This window comes from Rhinopithecus roxellana, chromosome 1, assembly GCF_007565055.1.
Source record: "Rhinopithecus roxellana isolate Shanxi Qingling chromosome 1, ASM756505v1, whole genome shotgun sequence".
NCBI classification, from domain to species: domain Eukaryota; kingdom Metazoa; phylum Chordata; class Mammalia; order Primates; family Cercopithecidae; genus Rhinopithecus; species Rhinopithecus roxellana.
The window spans coordinates 187139621-187152163 of NC_044549.1; the positions used below are offsets into that span (position 1 = coordinate 187139621).

Here is a 12543-nt window from a genome sequence, read left to right on the forward strand (position 1 = left end):
CAAGAAAAAAAAAAAGAATTCCAGTTGGTTATCCCCAGGAACTCTCGCTCAAAATTTAAGGGGAATGATAACTATTTAGCTCATAAATATGGAACTTAACTTTTGAAAATATATAACTAGGCCGGGTACGGTGGCTCCTGCCTATAATCCCAGCACTTTGGGAGGCCAAGGCAGGCAGATCACAAGGTCAGGAAGGGCAGATCATGAGGTCAGGAGTTCGAGACCAGCCTGGCCAATGTGGTGAAACCTCATCTCTACTAAAAATTACAAAAATTAGCTGGGTGTGGTGGTGCACACCTGTAGCTCCAGCTTCTCGGGAGGCTGAGGCAAGAGAATAGCTGGAACCTGGGAGGCAGAGGTTGCAGTGAGCCAAGTTCGTGTCACTGTACTCCAGCTTGGGCAACACAGTAAGACTCCATCTCAAAAATAAAAGAAAAAGAAAATATATAACTGCAGCCAGGTACGGTGGCTCAACACTTTGGGAGGCTGAGGTGGGTGGATCACCTGAGGTCAGGAGTTCGAGACCAGCCTGGCCAACATGGTGAAACCTCATCTCTGCTACAAATCCAAAAATCAGCCGGGTGTGTGGCATGCGCCTGTAATCCCAGCTACTTGGGAGGCTGAGGCAGGAGAATTGGCTTGAACCCAGGAGGTGGAGGTCGCAGTGAGCCGAGATCGAACCACTGCACTCCAGCCTGAGATACAGAGTGAGACTCCCTCTAAAAATATATATATATATCACTGCAGAAAAACCTTTTAGTTAACAAACTACATTTTTTTTCAGATAACACAATGGCAGCAATTTGTAATGGTTTATGAAGCTACAAGAAAACACTGACTTTAATAGTATCTAAATACAACGCCTGCCTGTGGTCCCAGCTATTCTGGAGGCTGAGGTGGGAGGATCGCTTGAGCCCAGGAGTTATAGGCCAGGTGGGCAACACAGCAAGACTCTGTCCCTAAAACAAAAAATAAAAATAAATACAAGGCCTATACTAAATCAAGAATAAACAATTTTAATGACCGTATTTCAACTATTTAATGAAATATGACCACTTAAGATAGTTATTGTGTAACTACGAACACATAACTTGTCAGATGTAATAGTAGACTGGCTACAGAAAAAAAAAAGCAACAGCCGGGCAAGGTGGCTCACACCTGAAATCCCAGTACTTTAGGAGGCGGAGGCGGGCAGATCACAAGGTCAGGAGATGGAGACCATCCTGGGCAACATAGTGAAACCCCATCTCTACTAAAAATACAAAAATTAGCTGAGCGTGGTGGCGCATGCCTGTAATGGAGGCTGAGGCAGGAGAATCACTTAAACCAGGGAGTCAGAGATTGGAGAGCCGAGATGGTGCCACTGCACTCCAGCCTGGCAACACAGCAGGCTCTGTCTCAAAAAATAATAATTAAAAAAAATTAAAAAATAAAAAAACTATCAATAGGCTAACTTATTAAACAAACAGTAAAGGAAAACTTCAAATTGGATTATATTTATAATTCTGATAATCTGAAATACTGATTACTTAAATCACAAAAGCTCAATCATTTAAGCAAGTAAAGTACAAATGTATCAAAATGGAGTGTGACCTCTTGTTGACAGTTACCAATGACTCAGCAGGTAAGGAATTCATGGAATTCAGGTCTTCAAGGTCTAGAAAGCATTGTAGCTAAACCACCCAGTTAATATCAAATCATCTGCTGGTTGATTTATCTAACTCCTTCTTCCATCCTTCCTCAACTTCACAACTGCCATTACTTCTAAGTAGCAGGAGAAGGAGATAATTATGAAATCAGTAAATATTATAAATTAGTTATTAGAAATACAAGAAAAAACTGTGGTCAGGAATGTGGTTAAACTGTAGTTTAAAATAAAGCCTTTGGATTACCCATGGATTTAGTTTAATCCATATAATCCTCTCCCTACAGGCATGGATAATCAGGATCGCATTTCCCTTGAGGGCAAATCAGCATGTGCCTGGTGGTCTCCCGAATGCCTGACGCACCAGAAGACAGACTACAGGACCACGGATGCTGTCCTTCTCGGGTCTGCACTAGGGAGAATTCTGAGTGCAGACCTACCTCTAGCAATACTATAATATAGGAGATGACTGTTGAGATTAACATTCTTGATTCTAGCAGTAAGCTAGCTACTCCCAGTTAAAGGTTCAACCTCATGGGATCTGCTAAATATCTGAGGAGCTGTTAAAAGAAAATAAGGAGATATGGCCAGGCTTTGTGGCTCACGCCTGTAATCCCAACAATTTGGAGGCCGAGGCAGGCAGACCCACCTGAGGTTGGGAGTTTGAGACCAGAAGAATCGCTTGAACCCGGGAGGCGGAGGTTGCAGTGAGCTGAGATCACACCATTGCACTCCAGCCTAGGCAACAACAGCGAAACTCCACCTCAAAAAAAAAAAAAAAAGAAAGAAAGAAAATAAATGAAGAAGTTATACATCTCAGGGAGAAGGGGGGTCACAAAAAGAAAGATCCTAGGCTGGGTGCCATGACTCACACCTGTAATCCCAGCTCTTTGGGAGGCCAAGGCAGGCAGATCACTTGAGCTCAGGAGTTTGAAAACAGCCTGGGCAACATGGCGAAACCCTGCCTCTACAAAATACCCAAAAAAAAAAAAAAAAAACATTAGCTGGGCATAGTGGTGCATGCCTGTACTCCCAGCTACTCAGGAGGCTGGAAGGATCACTTGAACCTGGGGAGGTCAAGGCTGCAGTGGGCCATGATTGCACCACTGCACTCCAATCTGGGTGACAAAGTGAGACTCTGTCAAAAAAAAAAAGATTTGAGAAGGCAGCTACAGAGATGGGAAAGGACTCCTTCAAGTATGCCTGGGTGGGTCTTAGATAAACTGAAAGCTGAGCATGAACATGGTATCACCACTGATATCTCCCTATGAAAATATGAGAACAACAAGTATTACATGACTATCACTGATGCCCCAGAAGACAGAGACTTTATCAATAACATGATAATAGGGACATCTCAGGCTGACTGTTGTTCTGATTGTTGCAGCTGGTGTTGGATAGAATTTAAAGCTAGTATCTCCAGAAATGAGCAGACCTTTCAGCATGCCCTTCTGGCTTATACACTGAGTGTGAAGCAACTAATTGTTGGTGTTAACAAAATGCATTCCACTGAGCCACCCTACAGCCAATAGAGATATAAGGAAATCATTAAGGAAGTCAGCACTTACATTAAGAAAATTGGCTACAACCCTGACACAGTAGCATTTATGCGAACTTCTGGGAGGAACAGTGACAACATGCTGAAGCCAAGTGATAATATGCCTTGGTTCATGGGATAGAAAGTCGCCTATAAAGATGGCAATGCCAGGGGAACAATGCTGCTCGAAGCTCTGGACTGCATCCTACCACCAACTCATCCAACTGACAGACCCTTACATCTGTCTCTCCAGGATGTCTACAAAACTGGTGGTATTGGTACTGTGCCTACAGGCCAAGTGGAGACTGGTGTTCTCAAACCTGGAATGGTGGTCACCTTTGCTCCAGTCAATGTTACAACTGAAGCAGTCTGTTGAAATGCACCATGAAGCTTTGGATGAAGCTCTTCCTGCAGACAATGTGGTCTTTAATGTTAAGAATCTGTCTGTCAAAGATGTTCATCATGGCAATGTTGCTGGTGACAGCAAAAATGACCCACCAATGGAAGCAGCTGGCTTCACTGCTCAAGTGATTATCCTGAACCATCCAGGCCAAATCAGTGCTGGCTATGCCACTGTACTGGATTGTCACATAGCTCACATTGCTTGCAAGTTTGCTGACCTGATGGAAAAAGATTGATCACCATTCCGGTAAGAAGCTGGAAGATGGCCCTAAATTCTCAAAGTCTGGTGATGCTTCCATAGTTGATATGGTTCCTGGCAAGCCAATGTATGTTGAGAGATTCTAGGACTGTCCTCCTCTGGGTCATTTTGCTGCTCATGATATGAAATGGAGAGTTGCTGTGGGTGTCATCAAAGCAGTGGACAAGACGGCTGCTGGAGGTGGCAAGGACACCAAGTCTGCCCAGAAAGCTCAGAAGGCTAAATGAATATTATCCCTAATACCTGCCACCCTAGTCTTAATCAGTGGTGGAAGAACAGTCTCAGAACTGTTTGTTTCAATCAGCCATTTAGGTTTAATAGTAAATGACTGGTTAATGATAACAATGCACTGTAAACCCTTCAGAAGAAAAGGAGAATATGTTATGGACCATTTAGGGTTTTTGTTTTTTGTTTTTGGAATGTGGCAGTTTTAAATTACTAGCTTTTAAAATCAGTAGTTTTTAATGGAAACAACCAGACCAAAAATTGGTCACAGAATTTTGAGACCCATCAAAGCAAAGTTATTGAGAAAAAAAAAAGACATATGGTAACTCTAAACCAAATAGTTCAGAGCATACATACACATACATTCTTACAACATATACACTCTCTTACACACGCGTGCAACGAGAGGGTCTCAGATTCAAAAACTAAGTTGTCTAATTAAACTAAAAATTCCTGGACAGGTGCAGTGGCTTATGCCTATAATCCCAGCACTTTGGGAGGCCACGGCGGGTGGATTACGAGGTCAGGAGATAGACACCATCCTGGCTAATATCGTAAAACACCATCTCTACTAAAAAACTACAAAAAAATTAGCTGGGCGTGGTGGCAGGCGCCTGTAATCCCAGCTACTCAAGAGGCTGAGGCAGGAGAATGGCGTGAACCTGGGAGGCGGAGCTTTCAGTGAGCTGAGATCGCACCACTGCACTCCAGCCTGGGCAACAGAGCGAGACTCAGTCTCAAAAAAAAAAAAGGTACCTGATAGAATAGTAACTCTAGGGTCTCTGATTACGCTCTAATTTGCCCAAATCTGGAACCAAAAAAAGGAGGAATGTGTTCACGATATACATTGTACATTCAATCAAAAGATTTTATAACTAATTTCATTCCTACATTTATTCACTCAACATTAACTAAATTTTCCAGGCATTGTTCTGGTTCCTGAAAATACTCCAGGGAAGACAAGGTCCCTGTCATCATGGAGCTTATATTATATTGGAGGAAAAAGACCATAAATAAATGAAAAAGAAAATAAGCAAGCTGGGAGAGGCGAAATGTGCCTAAAGCTACTGGGGAGGCTGAGGAAGGAGGATCACTTGAGACCAGGAGTTCAAGTCTGTAGTGCCCTATGACACCACTTGTGAATGGCCACTGAACTCCAGCTTGGGAAACATAAGGAGACCCCGCCTCTAAATAAATTTTTTTTTTTCTCGGATGGAGTTTCACTCTTGTTGCCCAGGCTGGAGTGCAATGGTGCAACTTGGCTCACTGCAACCTCTGCCTCTCGTGTTCAAGCGATTCTCCTGCTTCAGCCTCCAGAGTAGCTGGGATTACAGGCGCATGCCACCATGCCTAGCTAATTTTTTTTTTTTTTTTTTTTGTATTTTTAGTAGAGATGGGGTTTCGCCATGTTGGCAAGGCTGGTCTCGAACTCCTGACCTCAGGTGATTCGCCCACCTCAGCCTCCCAAAGTTCTGGGATTACAAGCATGAGCCACCGTGTCCAGCCAAAATTTTATATATATATATATATTTTTTTTAGCACTCAGATTATGACAGATAAAAGAAAAATTTAGGCCGGGCGCGGTGGCTCAAGCCTGTAATCCCAGCACTTTGGGAGGCCGAGACGGGCGGATAACGAGGTCAGGAGATCAAGACCATCCTGGCTAACACGGTGAAACCCCGTCTCTACTAAAAATACAAAAACTAGCCGGGCGAGGTGGCGGGCGCCTGTAGTCCCAGCTACTCGGGAGGCTGAGGCAGGAGAATGGCGGGAACCCGGGAGGCGGAGCTTGCAGTGAGCCGAGATCGCGCCACTGCACTCCAGCCTGGGCAACAGAGCGAGACTCCGTCTCAAAAAAAAAAAAAAAAAAAAAAAAAATTTAATAAAAACGAATAAAGGCTGAGATGGGTGGATTGCTTCAGCCTAGGAGTTCAAGACCCCTGAGAAACATAGCAAGATCCCATCTCTATTTTAAAAATAAAATAAAATAAAAATAAACAATAATTCACTGACATGCAGATAAAGTTTGGATTTGCTTTAGTGTAATGAGAATCCATTGGAACAGAAGAATAAGTAAAAATCACTCTGACTGCTGTGTGAAAAATAGAGTAAGAACAGAGGCAAGGAGACCAGTTACGAAGGCACTACCCAGGAAGAATTGGGGTAGTGGGAATAAAAATAAAATGAAAATAAACATATGTAGGGTATACTTTGGAAGTAAAATTCAGAGTATGCTCAAGGACTGGCTGTGTGTACAGTGAGGGAGGATGAGACAAAGGGATAAACTGAACATAATCACTATATTTTACACTCAAACCGGATGGGAAGTGGGGCAAAGGGGTGCTATTATGACATGAAAACTACTAGGGTTAGCCGGGCGTGGTGGCTTGCGCCTATAATCCCAGCTACTTGGGAGGCTAAGACAGGAGAATCGCTTGAACCCAGGAGGCGGAGGTTGCAGTGAGGCGGAGATTGCAGTGAGCCAAGATCGCACCACTGCACTCCAGCCTGGGTGACAGAGCAAGACTCCCTCTGGCTTGCGGGGGCGAGGGGAAAAGAAAAGCGCTGGCCAGGCTCCGTGGCTCACGCCTATAATCACCAGTACTTTGGGAGGCCAAGGCGGGCAGATTACAAGGTCAGGAGCTTGAGACCAGCCTGACCAATATAGTGAAACCTGTCTCTACTAAAAATACAAAAATTAGCCGGGAGTGGTGGTGTGCGCCTGTAATCCCAGCTACTCAGGAAGGAGAATCCCTTGAACCTGGGAGGCGGGGATTGCAGCAAGCCAGGATGGCGCCACCGCACTCCAGATTGGGCGACAAAGCTAGACTCCGTCTCAGGAAAAAAAAAAAAAAAAAAGCTGGGCACGGTAGCTCACACGTGTAATCCCAGCACTTTGGAAGGCCAAGGTGGGCGGATCACTTGGGCTCAGGAGTTCGACACCAGCCTGGCCAACATAATGAAACCCCGTCTCTACTAAAAATACAAAAATTAGAGGGACATGGTGGTGGGTGCCTGTAATCCCAGCTACTCTGAAGGCTGAGGCAGGAGAATCGCTTGAAACCGGAAGGCGGGGGTTGCAGTGAGCCGAGATCGCGCCACTGCACTCCAGCCTGAGCAACAAGAGCAACACTCGGGGAGGGGAGAGGAAGGAGAGACAGAAAGGAAAGAAAGAAAGAAAACTGCTAGGGAATGAACAGGAACAGGAATCAAGAGCTCCATGTGAACCTGTTACATTGAAAGATGCCTAAAAACAGACGAAATGAAAATGTCATGTAGGCAGGCAGAAGACTGAAGTTCAGGACTAGAGATAAAAATCTGAGAGGCAACAGCAGTTGACAACAATTTACTTACTTTTGGTTTTTCTACTAAAAATAAATAAACCACAGGACAGGATAACATGAGATCATTCAGGAAGAATACAGGTAGAGAAAGGAATAGGGACATGCCGGAAGCCCTCGGGCATTAGAATGTTTTGAACTCAACAAGAGAAGTTAAAGTCACGAGAGTGAACAGGAGGAAAGCCATAAAACTCGAGTATCCTAGAAGGTTCCTTTATATAATGTGATTTTCTAGTACACCACCACAACCACCCCCTGCCCACCACACAGTCATCCAAATTCTGTAAATTAAAAACCGGGGGCCAGGTGCGGTAGCTCACGCCTGTAACCTCAGCACTTTGGGAGGACGAGGTGGGCGGATCACCCGAGGTCGGGAGTTCGAGACCAGTCTGGCCAATATGGTGAAATGCCGTCTCCACTAAAAATACAAAAAATTAGTCAGGCGTGGTGCCGCACGCCTGTAATCCCAGCTACTCAGGAGGCTGAGGCAGAATTGCTTGAACCCGGGAAGCGGAGGTTACTGCGAGCCAAGATGGCGCCACTGCACTCCAGCCTTAACGACAGAGCATGACTTCGTCTCAAATGGGGGCGGGGCGCGGTGGCTCACGCCTGCAATCCCAGCACTTTGGGAGGCCAAGGCGAGTGGATCACGAGATCAGGAGATCAAGACCACCCTGACTAAGATGGTGAAACCCCGTCTCTACTGAAAAAATACAAAAAATTAGCCGGGCGTGGTGGCCGGCGCCTGTAGTCCCAGGTACTGGGGAGGCTGAGGCAGGAGAATGGCGTGAACCCAGGAGGCGGAGCTTGCAATGAGCCGAGATCGCTCCACTGCACTCCAGCCTGGGCGACAGAGTGAGACTCCGTCTCTAAATAAACAAAACAAAACAAAACAAAATAAAAAACAGTGCCGGGCGCGGTGGTTCACGCCTGTAATCCCAGCACTTTGGGAGGCTGAGGCGGCAGGATCACGTGAGGTCAGGAGTTCAAGACCAGCCTGGCCACCAACATGGAGAAACCCCGCTCTACAAAAAATACAAAAAATTAGCTGGGCATGGTGGCGGCCGCCTGTAATCCCAGCGACTTGGGAGACTGAGGCAGGAGAACTGCTTGAACCCGGGAGGCAAAGGTTGCAGTGAGCCGAGTTCGCGCATTGCACTCTAGCCTGGGCAACAAGAGCAAAACTCCGTCTCAAAAAAATAAATAAATAAATAGCTGACCCGGTGCGGTGGCTCACACCTGTAATCCCAGCACCAGCACTTTGGGAAGCCGAGGCGGGTGATCACGAGGTCAGGAGATGGCCACGGTGAAACCCCTTCTCTACTAAAAATACAAAAAATTAGCCGGGCGCGGTGGCGGGCGCCTGTAGTTCCAGCTACTCAGGAGGCTTAGGCAGGAGAATGGCGTGAACCCAGGAGGCGGAGCTTGCAGTAAGCCAAGATCCCGCCACTGCGCTCCAGCCTGGGCGGAGCGAGACTCCATCTCAAATAAATAAATAAATAAATAATAAAATAAACAATATAAAATAAATAAATAAATTATTTACTTATTGGGGCCGGGCACGATGGCTCACACCTGTAAACCCAGCACTTTGGGAGGCCAAGACGGGAAAATCACGAGGTCAAAAGATTGAGACCATCCTGGCCAACATGGTGAAACCCCATCTCTACTAAAAATACAAAAAGTAGCTGGGTGTGGTGGTGTGCACCTGTAGTCCCAGCTAATTTGGAGGCTGAGGCAGGAGAATCGCTGGAACCCGGGAGGTCACAGTGAGCGGAGATCATGCCATTGCACTCCAGCCTGGTGACAGAGCGAGACTCCGTCTCAAAACAAACAAACAAAACAGACACCCCCACAGCCCCAGCTGTTTTCACCCAGGTTGAGGCCTAAAACCAAGAGGTGACTTCTGACTCCCAGCCTTTTCACAGTAGCTGGCAGTAGTTCTACTGTTGAGTTCAACAGTCTAAGCTAGACAACCGGGAAAACCTCAAGAAAGAACATAATTTAGACTACAGCGTTCGTTTTTAACTTTTTTCCATATAGTTGGCTAACATTCACAAAGCAAGCTGAGGCAAAAGCCTTTATGGATGAGTCTCTAAGAACACCAAGAAAGACAGACAAGAGGTGCAAAATGACAAATCAAAACCCAACTTGATTTTCAACACTTCTAAAAAACATTCCGAAGGTGGTGGACTCAGGGTGTGAATCAGGGATGTAAACTAGATTTTTGTTTCTTAAGTCATTTTGGCTTTAGTGGATACAATTTGTTTAAACCTTTAAGATTTTTACTTTTGGCCAGTGGCTGTGGTTCATGCCTGTAATCCCAGCATTTTGGGAGGCTGAGGCTGGCAGATTATTTGGGCACAGTGGATCATTTGAGCCCAGGAGATCAAGACCAGCCTGGCCAACATGGCGAAACCTCCTCTCTACCAAAAATACAAAGACTGGGCGGTGCGCAGTGGCTTCCGCCTGTAATCCCAGCACTTTGGGAGGCCGAGGCGGAAGGATCACCTGAGGTTGGGAGTTCGAGACCACCCCCACCAACATGGAGAAACCCGTCTCTACTAAAAAAAAAAAAAAAAAAAAAAAAAAAAATTCAAAATTAGCGAGGTGTGGGGCACATGCCTGTAATCCCAGCTACTCGGGAGGCTAAGGCAGGGGAATCGCTTGAACCCGGGAGGTAGAGGTTGAGTGAGCCGCAGATCCGCAGATCGCGTCATTGCACTCCAGCCTGGACAACAAAAGGGAAACTTCGTCTCAAAAAAAAAAAAAAAATTGAAAGATTGGCTGGGCGTGGTGGCACGCGCCTGTAGCCTTAGCTACTAGGGAGGCTGAGGCAGGAGGATCGCTTGAACCCGGGAGGCTGAGGTTGCAGTGAGACAAGGTGGCGACACTGCACTCCAGCCTGGGCGACAGAGCGGGACTCTGTCTCAAAAAACAACAATTTTAAAAAAAAATAGAAAGATTCGGTCTCAAAAAGATTTTTTTCTTTTCTTTTTGAGACAGGGTATCACTCTGTTGCCCAGGCTGGAGTCCAGTGGTGCCATCTCGACTAAGATCCTTATCTGACCACCCTTTCCTGTGCTAAATTATTATGACTTAAACAGTTCTGCTTTTACCATAAAATCTTACAATGTAGCATGAAAATCCCCAAATGATTAATGATCTGCTGAGACCTCTGACTCGCTGGAGATAATTTTATTACGAATCTTATCTCCAAACTTCCATTCAGTGCTTCAAAATAAGTACTCATCCTATTTAATTATCATGACTTCACCAGACAGTCACACTGCCCACAATGATGTTTACAAAAGCACTTGTCACTCCCTCTGGATGTAGCAATGCAGAAAAAAGAGTCTGTTTCCATACTCTTCGTGTGTTTATACTCTGTAACAAGTGGCAGAGTTCAAGCGTCACTTGAGATGAAACAGCAAAGCACTTTAAGTTTATGTCCCACCATCTTTCATCCTAAGCGAATCCCGAATTCGCTTGGTTTCATTTCAGCAGTAATTCCCACTCAGTATCTGAGACAGGCTTCCAATTCAGCCCCTGCGGGAAAAGAGACTGCAGGATTCTAGTAAAGAGACTACAGGATTCTATTTTGGCCACTGCGAGGTAACAGGCTCCAATATTAAGCAACTCCAGTATCGGTTATTGCAACACCAGAGCAGATCGGAAATAAATGTGCCCCCAAACGCACGCCAGCAGCCAGGAATTAGCAATAGCTAACAAGAGATGCTGCAGCAGGGATATCATTTACTTAGCACTTGTTCAGTTATGCCTAACCTCAAAACAACCCTATGGTGTATGTATTATTATCTCCATTTAACACATCAGGATATTTTGGTCCAAGGCCCCAGGACTGGTCAGCTTCTGCGTTGGCATTCGAAAACACGTTCCTAACCTAATAACCCTGGGTCCACGCCTCTGAAATACACTTCTGCGCAAAAAGGCACCTGAGGGTCGGGAAGTTCCGGAGGTGTCCGCATATACACGGGACGCCGTCTCTCCACAGGGACGCCCCTCAGGAACGGGACCCAAAGCGCCAGTGGCCCGGGACGCCCGGCAGCGTCTCTGCCGCCCGTGGGCCGGGGGGCGCCACTTACCTTGGAGAGCCCCGGGCGGGCCGCAACCAAGCCAGGCGCCCCCACCGGCCGGCAGGCGGTTATCCTCCAAGCTGGCAGGAAGCGCGGTGCGACCACAAGAGTCGCCAGCACTGCAGGTAGCAGCAAGCTACAGCGCACCGCCAGCCCGCCCGGGGGCACCGCAGCAGGCGCCGCAACCCAGCCGCCCCTCAGCCGCGCCGCATCCGGGTCCCTCGCCGCCGCACTCACCTGCCTGGCGCTCCGCCGCCGCCGCCGCCGCCTGCTACTATTCCAAGTGCGCGGTCAACAGCCCAGGCCGCCGCAACCGCTCCGCTCCGGCGCCCCCATCCTTGCCTCTCTCGATCCACCTCCCGCCTGCCCCGCGCAGCACTACACTCGCCCGCCTCCCACTGCCATGGCCCGCTCCGCCGCAGCAGGCGCACAGGCCGACGGAGCACGCGCGCGCCGCCGCCGTACCCGCGCCCGTGTGCGCGCGCGCGAGCCTCTCAGGCCGTCATCCCAGCAGCCCCCGCCCCGCCCTGCGCCGCCCTCGGGCCAATCCCGGGCCCCGCGGTGGCGGCGGCGGCAGCTGGGCTGGCAGGGCGTGGGGTGAGGCCTCACTGCCTATTCCTTTCCCGCTGCCAGCCCGGCTGCGACGCTGCTGCACGGCCCTTCCTAACTCTCTGCGTCTCCCAGAGGACTGCGGAATAGGGAATCCCCGGCAAGCCGCCTTCAGGAGAGACCCATCGTCCGCTGCGGCCTCCATAATCTCCTCCCGAGAGACTCCTCTGTTCCTAGGTTTCTTGCTGGCCTTTTCTTCCCAGTCCTCCCTGTTCTGCGACATGGACTGACTCCTGAATTCTTGGACGCAGCACTTACTTTTTTCCCGCTACCCATCGTGGTCTTAGTATTACTCCCTTTGTGGGGATAGGGCGCTAGCTCGGCTGCCTCACAGCTGACCCTTCATTCCCTATACTGTGAATGGTTGTTTCAAGGGAAAAGTCCAGCCTTTCAAGCCCAAGATTCTTGTTCTTTGTTCAATTTTGCAA

The 12543-nt window shown here is 47.6% G+C and overlaps 1 protein-coding gene and 1 pseudogene across 5 annotated transcripts in view; one reads left to right on the forward strand and one right to left on the reverse strand.

The window, feature by feature from the left end:
- PIK3CB (phosphatidylinositol-4,5-bisphosphate 3-kinase catalytic subunit beta) overlaps positions 1 to 11993 on the reverse strand; it is a 190269-nt gene extending 178276 nt beyond the window's left edge. For 2 of the 5 annotated variants that reach the window (XM_030934620.1, XM_010366748.2), the window contains exon 1: positions 11744 to 11993. The gene's annotated coding sequence lies outside the window, so the exon portion shown is untranslated. Of the gene's footprint in view, positions 1 to 839; positions 859 to 2294; positions 2314 to 11743 lie in introns of those variants that run through there. The other 3 variants (XM_010366749.2, XM_030934609.1, XM_030934611.1) reach the window with 3 other exon arrangements.
- LOC104665072 lies at positions 2805 to 4143 on the forward strand (annotated as a pseudogene).
- Positions 11994 to 12543: the final 550 nt, after the last annotated feature.